Source organism: Amblyraja radiata, chromosome 15 (genome assembly GCF_010909765.2).
Source record: "Amblyraja radiata isolate CabotCenter1 chromosome 15, sAmbRad1.1.pri, whole genome shotgun sequence".
Taxonomy (NCBI): Eukaryota; Metazoa; Chordata; class Chondrichthyes; order Rajiformes; family Rajidae; genus Amblyraja; species Amblyraja radiata.
This window is the reverse complement of record NC_045970.1, coordinates 43,575,783-43,593,720: the sequence shown is the minus strand read 5'-3', so window position 1 is coordinate 43,593,720 and position 17,938 is coordinate 43,575,783. Positions and strand designations below refer to the sequence as shown.

At 41.5% G+C, this 17,938-nt stretch overlaps 1 long non-coding RNA gene across 1 annotated transcript; it reads left to right on the top strand.

The window, feature by feature from the left end:
• Positions 1-983: 983 nt before the first annotated feature.
• On the top strand, positions 984-17,647 carry LOC116981625. The gene is made up of 3 exons (XR_004414263.1): positions 984-1,642; positions 12,802-12,949; positions 17,588-17,647. It is a non-coding gene; the product is annotated as an uncharacterized LOC116981625 (long non-coding RNA).
• The last annotated feature ends 291 nt before the right edge of the window (positions 17,648-17,938 follow it).

Sequence of the window (17,938 nt, the reverse complement as noted above, 5' to 3'; positions counted from 1 at the left end):
CTCATGGTATAATGGATTGGTGTTTTTGTTTTGTTCATCATACCTTTTCATATGTCTAGTTAATTTTAATCGTGGACAATACAGCTCACCCCCTCCATGACACACTGGTCAACCTGAGGAGCACCTTCAGCAACAGGCTGGTTCCACCAAGATGCAGCACTGAATGCCACAGGAGATCCTTCTTCCCTGTGACTGTCAAACTTTAAAGGGCCTGTCCCACGAGCATGCGACTGCATGCGGCAAGCGCGACCTAATGTGGTCGCTTGAGCCATACGGCCTCGCGGGGCCGGTCCCACTTCAATCGCCGGAGCCGTATGGAGTCGACATCGTGCGGGGCTCTGAAAAACTGACACTGTCCAAAAATTCCGCGCGGCAACGGCCTGCCGGCCCGCAGCCGCATTAAGGTCGTAAGCACCGCCTCGACGGGCGTGCGCAGCGTCTTGACGCCGCACGTCACGCGCGAACTTCCCGCGGACTTCGCTCGAACTTCACGTCAACTCGTACGGGATCACTCGACCGCCTCGCGGCCCCCGCTTCCGGTTTGGTCGCGTTTGCCGCATGCAGTCGCATGCTCGTGGGACATGCCTTTTAAGCTCCGCCCACTTCTGTCGTGGGGTAGACTGACTCCCCTCCTCACTCCCCTACTCCCCAATCTTCGCACATCCCAAAACCTGGACTTTTCACTCAACACTTTAATTTCATGTTTCATGGATCTTGTTGTATTTTATGACTGCTGGCAGACCAATTTCCCTCCTGGGATAAATAAAGTTCTATCGTATCGTAGTTTCCTTCTCCCCTGACTCTCAGTCTGAAGAAGGGTCTCGACCCGAAATGTCACCTATTACTTTCTCCAGGGATGCTGTCTGACCCGCTGAGTTGTTCCAGCCTTTTGTATCTATGAGCATCTCGCTAAGTTTGCTTAGTCTACCCAGGATAGACCGCTTGGAATACCTGTGCTTACAGACTAATAAAACAAAAACAGAATACAATATGGTCCAAGAGAAACATCAGAAGACAAAAGTAAATACAAAACTATTTGTCACAAGGACTTGTAAAGTGGGAGGTTTAATTGTTTACTGTTATCAATATAGGAAATGGGTCAAACTTCAGGGCTAATTTTAATTCTCTGATTCTTTTCTTATTCCAGGGGAATGGAAAGATCTATTTGCAGCCGTGTAAATTCATTATTTCTGGTAAGAGATAGGCCGATGTTTCCATGCGTTTATGACGAGCTCAGCCCATGTGTGGCCGGGCCGCCCACAGACTTCCTCTCGCAGCGAGTTTCAACTCGATTGGACCGAGCTGGGATTTTACTCAAAAGTCAAGAGAAAACCATTACGTCTTTGAGTTTTCATTGAGCGATATCTTCAGAGGTTTTTTTCTCTCTGGCTGTGTTTTTTTACAAACTGGATAATCTCCAGATTACGAGCAAAAAATAAATATCAGTCGCTTGCTATTTACAAAGGAGCCGAGGCGATGGTTCAGTCCCCAGCTGGCGGGCCGGCCCAGTCGCTGACAATGGGTCTTAACAGTAAAACCCCTTTGATGGCGGTCCAGCCACTGACCATGTGAACGTGACTTCTGCCCCATTGTGCGATTCTTTGATCTCCACTTTCATAGGTCCGTTCTAAACAGACAAAAGGTAGCTATGATGCCTTTGATTGGGAAGCTTTAATAGTTGTCGGCCTTTTTTCTTCCATTAAACCTCGCAAGTACCTTTGGTTGCAAACTAGGCAAATCCGGGGAACATTGTTTCCTTTAATTTAAAGATACAGCGCGGAAACAGGCCATTCGGCCCACCCAGTCCGCACCGACCAGCGATCCCCGCATGTGAACACGATCCTACACCCACTAGGGAGATGTTTTACATTTACCAAGCCAATTAACCCACAAACCTGTACGTCTCGCTCCCTGAATATTTCCGGGAGAGAAATCCTTATTGCTGATAAATCCATTAGTAATTTTATATTATGTAGATTTATACTACTTTGTAAATATATATATATAGATATATATATATATATTATATATATATATCTATATAATATATATATAATATATATATCATATATATATATATATATTATATAGAACGTATAATATATATATATCTAATATATCTATATTAGATATTATATAATATATATAATATATATATATATATAATATTACAAAGTATAATATAATATATATCGAGTATATATAATTCCTTAGAGATCTAGTTAATATTCTATATAGATATAATATATCGATATAATATAGATATATAATAATAGATATATAGATATCTATTATAGATATAGTATTATTATATTATTATATATATATATATAGACATATATATATATATATAGGATAGTAATTGATGTATATATATATATATATATAATAACTATAGAGATAGATATAGATATATATATCATCTAGCTATATAATATATATCTATATATATATAGATATATCTATATAGATATTATATCATATATTATATATCTATCTATATATATCTATATTATCTATCTATATATAATAGATATATTATATATAGATATATCTATAGCTATATATATATTAAATCTAAATATAAGATCTATATCTTATATCTATATAGATATATATATGCTAAATAATATATAATATTAATAATATAATTATATATATTAATCTATATATATATATATAAGCTATAATATATATACATATATCTATAATATATATCTATATAATAATATATTTAGAATATTACTAGATATAGAAGAATATATAATCGATATATATATATTATAACTTTGTATATATATAATATTTAGAATATTAACTAAATATATAAGGCATTATATATATCTATATAGAATTATCTACAATTCCTTATATATTTAGGTTAATATTTTTAATAGTAATAGTTAAGTCCTTAATATATGATCCGTACGATTCCATAATTATGATGGAAGTAAGGCATCCTTATATCTACAGTCATGTTATTATTTGCATTAACTGAACTAATTCAAAAAGGGGATTTTATTGAACCATTGAAAATTAGACTCACTTGTAAGAAAAGCTTTGAATGGGGAATAATTCATCTTCTGCTACTCAGGATTTATTAGGCTTTGGAATTTGAATGAAAGTCATCAGTCATGGTATGAAAGAATCCAGGGGCTGAATCGTCCCCTCTGTTGATCAGATCTGTTGTCAAAGAATAGCTTTTAACTGTGTTTGCCACAACTAAGTTCATTCAGCAACGTAGTTGTAAAATAAATCAAACCCTGTGAGAAAATGGTAAAATATTAGGATTTTATATTTACATTAACAGCTATAATTCCACAGAACTGCCTTCAGATGTTTATAAATCATGTAGCCTAATGTGTAGGAAGGAACTGCATGCAGATACTGGTTTGCACCGAGGATAGGCACAAAAAGCTGGAGTAACTCAGCTGGACAGACAGCATCTCTGGAGAGAAGGAATAGGTGACATTTTCTCCGGAGACTGAGAGTCTCAGTCTGAAGAAGGGCTTGACCCGAAACATCACCTATTCATTTTCTCCAGAGATGCTGCCTGACCTGCTATGTAGCCTAATATACTCCATGCTCAATGTCCATGGCTTTAAGCAACATTCAGGCTTACGTTGATTAGTGGCAAGAAACATTAATGCCACAAAAAAAATGCCAATAAAAAGTCTATAACTACTTAGTAATAGTCTATAAGAAAGAGTCCATAACTACTTATCCTTGACGTTCAATAGCATTACCATTGTCAATTCCCCCATCATCAATATTCTGAGATCAGCATTGACCAAACACTCAATGGGGCCAACCAGAAAGACACTGTGGCTCCAAACGCAGGTCAGAGACTCTGCATCCTGTGGCGAATGACTCAACTCACTTTCCAAAGACTTCTCGCTGTCTACAAGGCAGAAGTCAGGTGTGTAATGGAATATTCTCCACTTACCCAGACAACTGGAGTGCCAACAGTACTCAAGAAGCTTAACATCATCCACGGCCTGTGTGATTCCACCACCCAAAACAGTCAGTCCATCGTTCAGTGTTTGCAGTGTGTACCCTCCACAAATAGCACTGCAGTTACTGGGCTATTTCAATAGCACTGCTCACATTTGTATATGTGCCATTGCCAGCCAATGCCCATCCAACATCCTAACTTGGAAATAGAATATAGAACAGTACAGCACTGGAACAGGCCCTTCAGCCCACAATGTCTGTGCCGAATATGATGCCAAAATAAACTAATCGCATCTGCTTGCGCATGATCCATATCCCTCTATTCCCTGCATATCCATGTACCTATTCAAAAGCCTCTTAAATGTCACTATTGTGTCTACCCCCACCACCGCACCTGGCAGTGCATTCCAGGCATGTGCCACCCTCTGTATAAAAAAAACATGACCCGCACATCTCTTTTAAACTTTTCACCTCTCACCTTAGAGCTATGCCCACTCATCTTTGACATTTCCACGCTGGGAACAAAGGTTCTGGCTTTTTACCCTATCTATACCTCTCATCATTTTATATACTTCTGTCAGGTTTTCCCTCAGCCTTCAACACTCCAGAGAAAACAATTCAAGTCTGTCCAACCTCTCCTTGAAGCTAACACCCACGAATCCAGGCAGCAGAAATGTAACCCCGTTTCTCCACCAACACTGGGTCTAAATCATGGACGCACTTTGGGATCTCCTCCATCAGATGGACTGCGGCAACTCAAGGAAGCAGGTCAGGACTACTTCGTCAAGAGCACTGAGGCATGGGCATTGAAAGCTGCCCCTAGTTGGCAGTGCCTTTTGCAGCAACGTTAGAAAGTGACCTTGATTTCCACACCCCAATAAAACTAGAGCTGAAACACACATTTGTGTGTTCAGGTTTCAATAAATTTAAAAGAATGACGAATTCACTTTGGCCCAGAACATGTCACAGCCCATGAAGCAACTTTTGTAGTTTACTCACTTTGGGCAAACCTGGCCCCAAATGTAGTCATGGAAAGGACTGGCAAACAGAAATGACCAACTGAGTTAGACACAAAATGCTGGAGTAATTCAGCGGGTCAGGCAGCATCTCTGGAGAAAAGTAATCGGTGACATTTCGGGTCGAGACCCTTAACTTGCTTTTGATGTTGTTGGTAGAGTGATAATTGTGATGTGATTACTGGGTAAAAACCTTAGAAAAATAATAACATGTATTTTTTTTTATATCCTCCTGAGATGCTTGGTACTTGGTCATCTAATTAACAACTTTGTTGAGTGACGGATTTTAAAAATCAGTTTTAAGTCTGAAGAGGGAAAGCTGAGTGATAATGTATTTATTTAATGCAACTTATAATTAAACTGGCGTCAAAACAGGAAGCTGATATCAATGGCCGTACATACTATAAACAAAGTCGATGTGGATTAATCAGTGCAGTGAATCAGGGATATCTTATTTGTTCTGAGGCACAGGTAGACAGTGATCGCAGGTCCGAGTGGGCCAAAGGGCCTGTTTCCGCACTGTATCTCTAAACTAATTTTCATAGGTAGTTTGTGAGGCCTTGTGTGCAAATTGACTCTCATTGCAAAAGTATTTGAAGATAGATACAAAATGCTGGAGTAACTCAGCGGGACAGGCAGCATCTCTGGAGCGTTTCCGGTCTAGATCCTTCTTCAGTCTGATGTTAGGGGAGTGAGCGGTTCAGAGATCTCTCTCCAGAGGTGCTACCTGTCCCGCTGAGTTACTCCAGCATTTTGTGCCTATCTTTGATTTAACCCAACATCTGCAGTTCTTTCCTACACATTTTTCCTTGTAAAAGTATTTCATCGATAGGGAAGTGTATTTGCAGATTATGAGGTTGTGAAAGGTGGGTATAAGTGAAAGCTTCATTTCTTTCAGTGACAGATCAAAGGGTAAGGAGTAGAATCAACATCAACGCTGACTCATTTTCTGCATGGGAGTTATGGGGGATGTGAGGATATCCAGTGAAAGCTTCCTTCAGAATTATTTATTCGTATAAAACAAGGAGTGTACCAAATGTTAAGATTGACTCACTCTTGATTAGATAACAAAACCACCGTGGTTGACATTGAACAATAGAATGACACCTTACTCAATGGGTTCAAATGACATCATAAGTGGTTTAAGAGTATTTTATGGACGTTTATTTCAAGGACATTTATTCACTGTTAAAGAACTCGCTGTCTACTGCATACTACTTTTGAGAACACGTATTATAGTTGCATTAAATGTGAACAATGATGTTGACAATTAAATTAGTACCAGGATTGCATTGACTGATCAAGGCATTGAAAAGCTTTCTGCTGTCATCGCTGCAGAATGTATGGAATAATAGGGTCTGATGATTGTCAGGAGAGTAAGACAGAGAAAAGAGGAATTAAAAAGAGTGAATTCTAAATTTGTACACCAATCGCAGGAAGTTAAATCTGACGTTACAAACTGTGAGAGTGAAGCTTGAAGGGAAGCTGAAAGTCATGGGAATGTGAAAGGGCATTGCTTAAATATTTCCCTTAATTTATTTTTAAAATAATTAGTCTCTCTCCTCTTTTCTCTCACGGTAATATTCTCTATTCCTCTTTCACACTGGTTAAGAGTCCCGTTATATCTGTCGGTTTACCGTCTAATCTCATGTTCTCTGTCTCGTATCCACAAGTGGGAGAGTCTCGAACTAGAAGTCATGGGCTCAGAATTAAAGGACGTTCTTTTAGGAAGGAGATGAGGAGAAATTTCTTTAGTCAGCGGGTGGTGAATCTGTGGAATTCTTTGCCACAGAAGGCTGTGGAGGTCAAGTCAGTGGATATATTTAAGGCAGAGATAGATAGATTCTCCCCATAACCCTTAACAAAAAGACAGGAGAATGGGGTTAGGAGGAAGAGGTAGATCAACCTTGATTGAATGGCGGAGTAGACTTGATGAGCCGAATGGCCTAATTCTCCTTCTATCACTTGTGACCTTATATATATTTTTCATTGGGATGTGTGCCATTGGAAAATGTCTTTATCTATTCTATTAGCATAGGATGTTCAGAGAAATCATCACTGCACTAAAGTAAAGCAATCAGCTACCCCACTGTAAAATTTCATTTTTCCATCTCGCTTTTCCCTTGTGTTTTTCTCCAGTTTCTTTCCCCTATTCTCCATTCTGTTTCTTTCTCTTCTTTGTCTTCTTACACAGTCCCCCAGGGGTTGAGGGTGACTTGCTTCCAATCCAATTCTGTGGTGGCCAATGAAGCCAATGTGAAATCAGCAAACCCAGCCAAAGGCGGGCGGCAGATGCTTGGCAGGTTGGCTTGCGGCCTGGAAGGTGGTCCATTTCTTCCACCATTTGCATTCTCTGTGCTCTTGCCAGAGAGCACAAGGTTCCAGTGATGTCCCAAATGCCCCCTTCTCTATTTTGAATGTCCATGGGTCAGGATTGCCATGAGCCTGCATAAGTCTGTGGCATTGTCTATACCTTTTCATGGAGGTTTTGAGAACATCCTTCTATAATTTCTGCTGCCCTCCTGGTCATCTTGTGGAGTATGGTGTCTTGTTTAGAATGCAAATGACATGGCCTGCCCAAAAGAGCTGAGTAAATATAATTGGAATTGCAATGTGTAGAAAGGAACTGCAGGTGTTGGTTTAAACCAAAGATAGACACAAAAAGCTGGAGCAACTCAGTGGGAAAGGAGAGAAGGAATGGGTGAATTGTACGCACCCCACCAGTGGATTTGAAGGATTTCCTACATTTTTCTTGGAGCTTTGGTGGGGCAAAGATCACATCTATACCTCAAGGTGGATGGAGTACACTCTGGTGTTTGGGGAGCAGCTCTTCACCCTCATGGTGGAGGTGGTGAGAAGGACCCAGATGATGATCAATAGTGGGGGGAGAGCTCCCTATATTCAGTAGGGAGACAAACCTGACTACCACATCTCTGAGATCCTCTGAAATACCCTCACGTTCTAGATATGGGTGATGAGGCTGCGGATTTGTTCTGACATTCTTCTCTGTCATTGTTATGTCCTCTTTAATGTCTTAGGGCATGCGATGATGGCAGGTCCAGGTAGCATGATGTGAGATGCAGTCAAAGAGAGAATCACGTAAGAGGGATTGTTTAAAATGATCTGTCCAGCAGACGTGGACTACCTTTGTATCCTCAATAATCTCCCCTTCATTTTAGCCCTTCCCAGTACTGAAAAAGCCATACATTTCATGGTTACTGCCGAGTTGCAGGACCACCTTCACCTTTTCCACCCATCCACTGCTTTATTGTGGCACAGTAGCGCAGTGGCCGACTTGCTGCCTTATCACACCAGAGACCCGGGTTCGATCCTGACTGCGGGTGCTGCCTTTACGGAGTTTGTAACATCTCCCTGTGACCGCGTGGGTTTCCTCCAGGTGCACCGTTTTTTTCCCCATATTCCAAAAACGTGCTGGTTCGTAAGTTAATTGGCATTTGTAAATTGTCCCCAGTGTGTAGGGTAGAACGAGGATAGACTCGGTGGGCCGAAGGGAGTGTTTCCATGCTGTATCTCTAAATGGATCTAAACTAAACCAATGGTCATGGACTTTCTGTTGGACCACAAACTCAGCTGCCTGTAAAACTCTTTCTTTGCCCTCCAGACACAGTCAAGTTTACAATCCAACAACACCTTGTGTTTGTGGCCAATTAGCAATTGCTTTTCTTAGTTATTCTCATCAAACCAGCCTTGATGTTTTCTGGTAGAGAAACTGAGAGGCACTAATTATAGTGGAGCTCAGGGTAATAATCCACATCCTGCAGACTCTGCTGTTAGGAGTCATCAGATCGTTTGTCAGGCAATGTCTGAGAAGAACTACCTCAGTGAAATCTGTAGGAAGGAACTGCAGATGCTGGGTTAAACTGAAGACAGACACAAAACGCTGGAGTAACTCAGCGGGACAGGCAGAGAGAAGGAATGGGTGACATTTCGGGTCAAGACTGAAGAAGGGTCTCGACCCGAAACGGTGTCTGAAGAAGGGTCAGGTTTGGTAATATTCTGGTGAATTGACTCTGCTCACTTACCAAGGCCTGAGTTGCCAAGATAATGATCTGCCTAACAAAGTTTTGTACAGCTACAGCCTCTCTATTTTGGACCCCTATAACCTTTTAGGTTACGTTATGTGCCTACTGTCATCTACGTGTTTCCATACACGGAGTACCTACATCAGAAGAATCTCCTTTCATTCATTATTGTGATTGGAGTGTCACTGGCGAGGCCAGCATTTCAAGATTCAAGAAAATCAAGAGTGTTTAACTATCATATGTACTCACTGCAGAATAATGGAATTCTTACTTGCAGCAGCATAACAGGCCTGCAAAAGCAATGCGCATAGATAATATATAATAAACAAAAATGCATATTCAATAAATTAATAACCACAATACCAATGCAAAAAAAACGTAGTCCTTAATGCAACCAAAGGCAGTCCAATGAAGTTCATGGTTGAGATTAGTGTTGTGTAGTGTTCAAGAGACTGATGGTTGTTGGGATGAAGCTATTCTTAAACCAGATGATGGTCATGGTTTTCACACACATATACCTTCTTCTCGGTGGTAGGAGTGAAATGAGAACGTGGCTAGGGTGGGGGGGGGGGGGGGGGGGGGGGGAACTTTGATGATACTGGATGTCTTGTTGAGACAGCACTTCCTATAGATCCCTTCGATAGTCGGAAGTTACCTGTGATGGACTGGAAAGTGTCGACCACTCTCTGTAAGCTCCTTCATTTCATAATATATTGGTCATCCTTACTTGCTCTTGAGAAGGCAGTTTAGTGCAGCCTCCTTCAACCTTCTGGTGAAGGTGCTCACAGAGTGTTGATGTACCAAAAGTCCTAGGATTTTGAAAGTAGACAAAAATGCTGGAGAAACTCAGCGGGTGAGGCGGCATCTATGGAGCGAAGGAAATAGGCAACGTTTCGGGTCGAGCCCCTTCTTCAGACTGATTTTGAATTCAGTCAGATTTAAGTCAGATTACAAGTGATAGTGTTCACATGCACCTTGTCCTTCTTGGTGGTAGAAGTCATGAATTTGGGAGGTGCTAATGGAGGAGCCTGCGTGATCACCATTGGACATCCCTACTTATGAAGAAAGAAAGCACATTAGCGCAGATGTAACGTTGTTGCCTCACAGTGCCAGAGACCCTGGTTCGATCCTGACTACGGCTACTGTCTGTGCGAAGTTTGTACGTTTTACCCTGTGACCTCATGGGTTATCTCTGGCTGCTCCGGTTTCCTCCCACATTCCAAAAGACCTGTAGGTTTGTAGATAAATTATCTGACTAAAGAAATTCCTCTTCATCTCCTTCCTAAAGGAACGTCCTTTAATTCTGACGCTATGACCTCTAGTCCGAGGCTCTCCCGCTAGTGGAAACATCCTCTCCACATCCACTCTCTCCCAAGCCTTTCACTATTCGGTACGTTTCGATGAGGCCCCCCCTCGTTCTTCAAATCTCCAGAGAGTACAGGCCCAGTGCCGTCAAACGCTCTCTGTGTGCAAGGCATGATTCTTAACATTGAAGTGAAATTCATTGACTTCAGTATAATCAGGATCAGCCACACTCAGTCAAATGCTGCCTTAATGCCAGGGTGGCCAGTCTATCTAGACCCTTGGAATTCATGTTCGGGATTCATGTTTGGATCAAGTTGAATTGACCAGTGATGCACACATCCTGTAGATAAAGGTCCCAAAATCCCAATGCCTATCAACCGATAGGATGGTCAATATACTGAGAGGCTGAGAGGCTGAGATGGTGCTGTAAACTACAAGACTCATATTGACGGATTCAAATCATTTGCTATGTCGCTCTTCCAGGGAGATGCTAAATGCATTTCGTTGTCTCTGTACTGTACACTGACAATGACAATTAAAATTGAATCTGAATCTGAATCTGATTGCCTGATTGTTTTTTGAAATCCAGATGTTACATTTTTAATAATAATAGTTAACATATTCTGTGGGATCCATGCGTTCGTCTTGTCTCTCGGTATTAATAAGCTTTGCTGTTGTTGCTATCTTTATTATGGTGAAAGAGGAAACATTTCAGATTATTCCATTCTATTAATACCAGGAAAATTACATTTATGAGATAACAATCGCTGCAAATTAAAGCTGCAAACTGATAATCTGGCAATGGGCCTCAAGAAATAGAATTTACTCAGAATCTCTCAAAAAGAATTGCATGGAACTGAATATTTCCAGTTAAATCATGTTCTTAACATAACTAATTCGTTGAACCAGAGCAGCATCATACCTGAATAAAACTGAAGGTTAGATCAAATTCAGTAGATATATTCGACTCGTCTCTGGTGATTCACAATTGAAATCATGGGCCATAATATTATTTTCCACGCAATGGAACAGAAGAATACCTCAAGACACTGACTTTTTATTAAAATGTTTTTAATAAAGATTTTAAATTTCACTACTCAGTTAATATTGCACAGAGAAATAAACAAGGTGGCATTATTTAGCAATATTTCCGGACTGAAAGCTTGGAAAGGATGCCTGAAAACATTTGTCATTCATTTTCTAAATGATTTTCCCTTCAATGGTCTCAAGTGTCTTTTCAGTTGGGGTTTGTTTGTTGTTCTTCTTTGTCTTTTAGTCACTGCATTTTCCCTTAACATCGACTGCTAATTCAACATTTCCCGTGTCAGTTCCTTCCTGCATTGTTTATTTGATGTGGTGGGGAGAATGTGTTATAGATTTACTCTGGTAAGTGGTCTATTTGGCCAAACATGGTAGATTGCCATCATGCATTAGATCTCTGGTTTGCTTATTTTGTTGATTGATTCAAATTGAAACATGTGCCTGCTTTGCTTTGCCCTGCTTTACATTTGATTGGGTGAGAGTTACTTCCTTTGATTTAATTAAAATACGCCGTAATGTGTACAAGATGTACGAGATACTGCGGCAATAAAAGCTGAGAAATGAACAACATAGAGAATTGTTTTTGAAAATGAACTCAAAGGTATCAGGTTTCTAACTCAACAGAAAAGTAGCGAAGCTCAGAATGACAGAGAGTCCATCAGCTCTCTAGGAGGAAAGAGGAAAAAAGATAAGAAGCAAAGGAGAAGAAAGAGAGAAGAAAGCGAAGAGAGAGAGAAAGGACAGAGAGAAAGAGAAGAGAGAAAGAGAAAGAAGAAAGAGAAAGAGTAGAAAGAGAAAGAGAAGGACGGAAAGAGAAGAGAAAGAGAAAGCAAAGAGAAAGAAAGAGAAGAGAAAGGAGAAAGAGAAAGCGAAAATCTACTCCCTCACACTCTCCCTCTCCCTCCCTCTCTCCCTTTCCCTCTCCCTCTCTTTTGTCCTCTCTTTCTCTCCTTCTCTCTCTCTCTCTCTCTCTCTCTCTCATTCTCGCTCCTGCCTTATCACACTAACTATTAGGAAGTTGTTTTACCTCTGTTCAATTAGCAAAATCACCAGCCTATCACCAAAACTAATATGTGAATTTGGGTGGTTTGGGGGTGATGCTGTCTTTGCCAGCAGTAACCTGCATTGTGTAAAGCTTGCTGCAGATAGTGTAGCCTCCTTTTTCGACTCTCTGTCATTTTAGAATTCATGTTTGTAATGTGCCTTGACTGAACGCTGGCATTCCAGCACACATGGGTGTACAGGTTAGGAACTCAGGACTAAGAATTGCACTTTGGTAAGTCACAAATATTCACTGACGAGTGCTGGATTGTGGTGAAAATCCAACCTGCGCTTTAAAGTCCTTCAATGAAAAAGAAGAAATCATAGACAGAAATAAAGTAAAGGCAGCATCTTATCTCACTGCCATCATGAATTGGACCATAACCGATTGTTCTTAACAGGTAAATGGGAGAAGAGTGGAGACGTGAGATAGATCTGCAGAGTAGCTTGATTCCAGGGCATCAGTAATTTCAGCAAGAATCGTGAAGGGCCGTTCCTCACCAAAATAAGATCCGCACAGATCTACATCACTATACTGTACTGATTAAGGTGAGCTATGTTACACCTTTAAGTATATTTTCATTGAAGCCATGCGGACCAGGAGAATAAAACAATGATGAGTGAACAAAGATCACAAGCATTTTCAATTGAGTCATAGTCATGGAATCATACAGCACAGAGTCATGGGATCATTGGCCCAATTCATCCATGCTGACCAAGATGCTCCATCTAAGTTGGGCTTATTTCCCTGCTTTTGGCTCATACCCCTCGAAAGCTTTCCCTTGCATGTACCTGTACAGGTGTCTTTTAACTAGGCTGTTTCTTTCTCATCTCATCCTCTGATCATTTCAAGATTTCATTTTTAAGTGTTACAGCTTTGGAAAGGCCCTTCGGCCCACTGAATCCACGCCAACTAGCAATCACCCTGTACATACTACACATTATGGATAATTTACAATTTTATCAAAGCCAATTAACCTTCCTTGGAGGTCATGTTGCAGTTGAATAAGACGTTGGTGAGGCCGCATTAAGAATATTGTGTTCAGTTCTGGGCACCATGTTTTCGGAAAGATATTGTCAAGCTTGAAAGGGTTCAGAAAAGATTTACGAGGATGTTGCCAGTTCTAGAGGGTGCGAGCTATAGGGAGAGGTTTAGTAGGTTGGGTCTCTATTCCATGGAGCGCAGGAGGATGAGGGGGGGATCTTATAGAGGTGTACAAAATCATGAGAGGAATGGATCGGGTAGATCTATAGAGTAGGGGAATTGAGGACTAGAGGACATAGGTTCAAGGGGAAAATATTTAATAGGAATCCGAGGGGTAACTTTTTCACACAATGGGTGGTGGGTGTATGGAACAGGCTGCCAGGGGAGGTAATTAAGGTATCCATGTACCTGTCTAACTGTTTCTTAAATGATGGGATTGTTTAAGAAACAGTTAGACAGGTACATGGATAGGACAGGTTTGGAGGAATATGGACCAAGCGCATGGCAAGTGGGACTAGTGTAGCTGGGACATTGTTGGCCGGTGCGGGCAAGTTGGGCCGAACGGCCTGTTTCCACACTGTATGACTCCATGACTATAACCTACACACCTGCACATTTTTGGGTTGTGGGAGGGAACCGAAGCACCCGGAGGAATCCCATGCGATCACAGGGAGAACGTACAAACTCCGTACAGGCAGCACTTGTGGTCAGGATTGAACCCGGGTCTCAGCAACTCTGCGCTGATGTGCCACTCTTTTCATAACACATTTGGAGCCCTGCATATCATTGGAATCCATCTGAATGTAGCACAGCACAACAGAGAAAAAGGCCCTTTGGCCAATATCTGTGCCAAACATGATGCCAAGTTAAACTCTCTGCCTGCACTTGAATCACATCCTTCCATGCCTACATATCCTTGAGCCTATCCTAAAACCTATTAAATGCCACTATTGTATCTGCCTCAATATTCACCACTATCCCAGGCAGCATCTTTCAGATACCCTCCACTCTCTGTGTAAAAGTTTGCCCTGCAAATCTCCTTTAAACTTTGCCCCACTCATCTTAAAGCTAGCCCTCCACCCTTTGACATTTCCATCCTGAGAAAACAATTCTAACTGTCTACCCTCTCTATGCCTCTCATAATTTAACATATTTTCTTCAGGTCTCCCCTCGGCCTCCATTGCTCCAGAGAATACAATCCAAGTTTGTCCAACCTCTCCTGAAAGCTAACGCCTCCAATCCAAGCACCATTCTGGAAAACCTCTTCCACACCTCTCCAAAGCTTCCATGTCCTTCCTGTAATGGGGTGAACAGACACTCAAATATCTCTCTTTTTTTTTAAAATTATTTTTATTAGAAGTACGGTAAATTACAATAATACACAACACATATATCTTAATACATTTTTTGTACCGCTTCATTTTTTTGAGCTTTAAGAAAAAGATAGAAGTAAGGAAAGTAAAGAAAGTGCGCAAGAGTCGTGAAGTGCAAGAGAGTGTTGGGGAAAAAAAGCCCCTTAGAAAAGAAGTTAGAGAAGGAAGTAAAGTAAGAAAGTAGACCCTAGAAAAGAAAGAAAAAGAAAGTAGGAACAATCGCTCTATTATACCATTAAACTCCGCAGAAAGGGGACTACCAACCAAGTCTGTTTTTGTTGTTTTACCTCCCATTGCCAGGTCCTGATACCATTTATTTATTTATTTATTTTTTAAATTACTATTGCACCTCATGCTTGTAATAGGTCCATAAACGTAGACCACGTCTTTTGGAATTGGTCTGCTTTACCTGCTAAGAGGAATCTCATCTCTTCCAGATGTAATGTTTCAAACATATTTGATGTCCACATTTTTATTGTTGGTGTGGGCGCATTTTTCCAGAATTTAAGTATCTCCCCATGCTCCTTCACAGTTTAAAGGCACAGAAGGCTGAAGGAAATGAAAGTCCACAAATGACGTTGAGTTTAGTTGGACTTTTGTGGTCCAGAACAGTTGGCTCATGAGTGTTCTTTGAGGCTTTATTGATCAGACAACCTTGCTGTCCTGTAATTAGATGAAATCGGTGGTCTTGGTAAGGATGGAATAAAAATGAAATAAAACTATGCCTGAATTTCAGTCAGGTCACTCTGTTCCTATTGGAAAAAATATATTTTTTTTGATGCTAGGTACAATGATTGATGAGCACAAAGTTTGCAACTTTGGATTCTAACTCAGCACAGGTAGGGAAGATGTATGTTTCATCTCTCTCTGCTTCTTATGTATAATCTGCTTGGAAAGTCTTCATTTGGTTTATAAGTGTCCTCAACACTAAGCTTTCATAATGGCCATCTCATTAAGAGATACTTTGAAAATGGTAGGCGTAGGAAGTGGAACTTTGTACTTGGGGCAGTAGGAGGTGCTCTTAATAGAAACATAGAAACATGTTTCTGAGGTTTAGTGTGAGGGCATCATGAATTAGCGGAGTAAAGGAAGAGTTAATTCTGAGTCTGACTCACGTCATTTTATGTGCGATTAAGAAGTGTTTGATGTTGACAAAGGATGACAAATGTGTTCCATTCCTGCATTCTTCTGATGTGTTTGTAAATGCGTCGTTCATTTTAGACACAAAGTGCTGGATTAACTCAGCGGGACAGGCAGCATCTCTGGAGAGAAGGAATGGGTGGCGATTCGGGTCGAGACCCTTTGTCAGACCTGGAGAAGGGTCTCGACCCGAAACGCCACCCATTCCTTCTCTCCAGAGATGCTGTCTGTCCCACTGAGTTACTCCAGCACTTTGTGTCTATCTTCGGTTTTAAACCAGCATCTGCAGTTTCTTCCTATGTTAGCCTTGCTCATCGGTCAAATCTCGGGTTGAGTGGATCATTGGTCTGCTGTCTCAGTGAGCTAAGGATGGGCAAGTGGTGTCTTCTTTCAGATAAAGAGTCAGACGGAGGCAAACTATCCAGAGAGTTGCAAAGAGGAAGGACGTGAGGTCTTTTGGGACGACAGATGGCACAATGGGCTAAGTGTTCGGCTGGCAACCGGAAGGTAGCCGGTTCGAATCCCGCTTGGAGTGCATACTGTCGTTGTGTCCTTGGGCAAGACACTTCACCCACCTTTGCCTGTGTGTGAATGTGTGTGAATGTGTGTGAGTGATTGGTGGTGGTTGGAGGGGCCGTAGGCGCAGATTGGCAGCCACGCTTCCGTCAGTCTGCCCCAGGGCAGCTGTGGCTACAGAAGTAGCTTACCACCTCCGAGTGTGACTGAGGAGTGAATGAATAATGCGATGTAAAGCGCCTTGAGTATTAGAAAGGCGCTATATAAATCCCATCCATTATTATTATTATTATTCTCCTGGCACAAACTGCTGTCAGTCAATGCAACCAAGTGCTCGTTTACTGGTCTCATCATAGTTACCATTTATGGGACATCGACTCGTACAATGTAGTCACCTGCATTACAATATTAATTGTGAAGGTAACTTATTCAACTCTTTAGGACGTCTTTGAGACATAAACAACACAACGATTCCTTTACATTAATGAACTGAGGAATTGTTGCAGAGCAGTTACCTTCCTGGCAACTGATTATGATTTCTAGCAAGCAAATAGAATGTTGATATCTGGGTTCAGGTGAAGTGTCCAGACTGCTCCAATGTAGAGCCGGAGAGCATGGAACTGGGACATTGGCCACAATGGCAGACAATGTTAGAAGATAAAGTCAAACATTAATCATTCAAAGCTCACGTTTCTTCAAAAGCAGCAACAAGTCTGATTCACAAGTTTGTGTGCGTGGGGGGGGGGGGGGGGGGGGGGGGGGGGGGGGGGGGGGGGGGGGGGCAGCTTTAATTTGGCTTACTTATAGGAAGTGATGGGATTTGGTACAATACTCTTTTATAGTGTGCGGCACGGTGGCACAGCGGAGAGCTACTGCCCTACAGCGCCAGAGACCTGGGTTCGATCCTGATTACCGGTGCTTGTCTGTACGGAGTTTGTACGTTCTCCCCGTGACCTGCATGGGTTTTCTCCGAGATCTTTGATATCCTCCCACACTCCAAAGACATACAGGCTTGTAGGTTAATTGGCATGGTGTAAATGTAAAATTGTCCCTGGTGTGTGCGGGGATCGTGGACTCAGTAGGCCGAAGGGCCTGTTTCTGCACTGTATCTCTAAACTAAACGATCTAAACTAAACTAAAAAATATCTCACCTCGTTTTATTCCCGGCTAAAGCTCCACCTGATGCCATAACTTCCTACCTCCTTGACAAATTAGATCAAAATTACCTCCAGACGGTTCAGCTCTCTGCCTCAAAAAGGCTGCTGCATCAGCAACACCTCGAAGGTCAGGTAAGAACCTAGAAGTGCATGAACAGGCTCCTCACCCACCACTGAGGTCCTTCCCAGCCAGCGGATCCGAATACAAACATCTGCAGTAAATGTTCTTGTGCAATGTAACAGGTTCCGTCAGACAGCAACTTGTTAATCTGGGCTTCCTTTCGCCACATTTGGATCCCTCATCCCCACTTATGTCAATGTTGTGGTAGATGTTTGGTTTTGGAATAATTAACGGGGGCTCAACCAG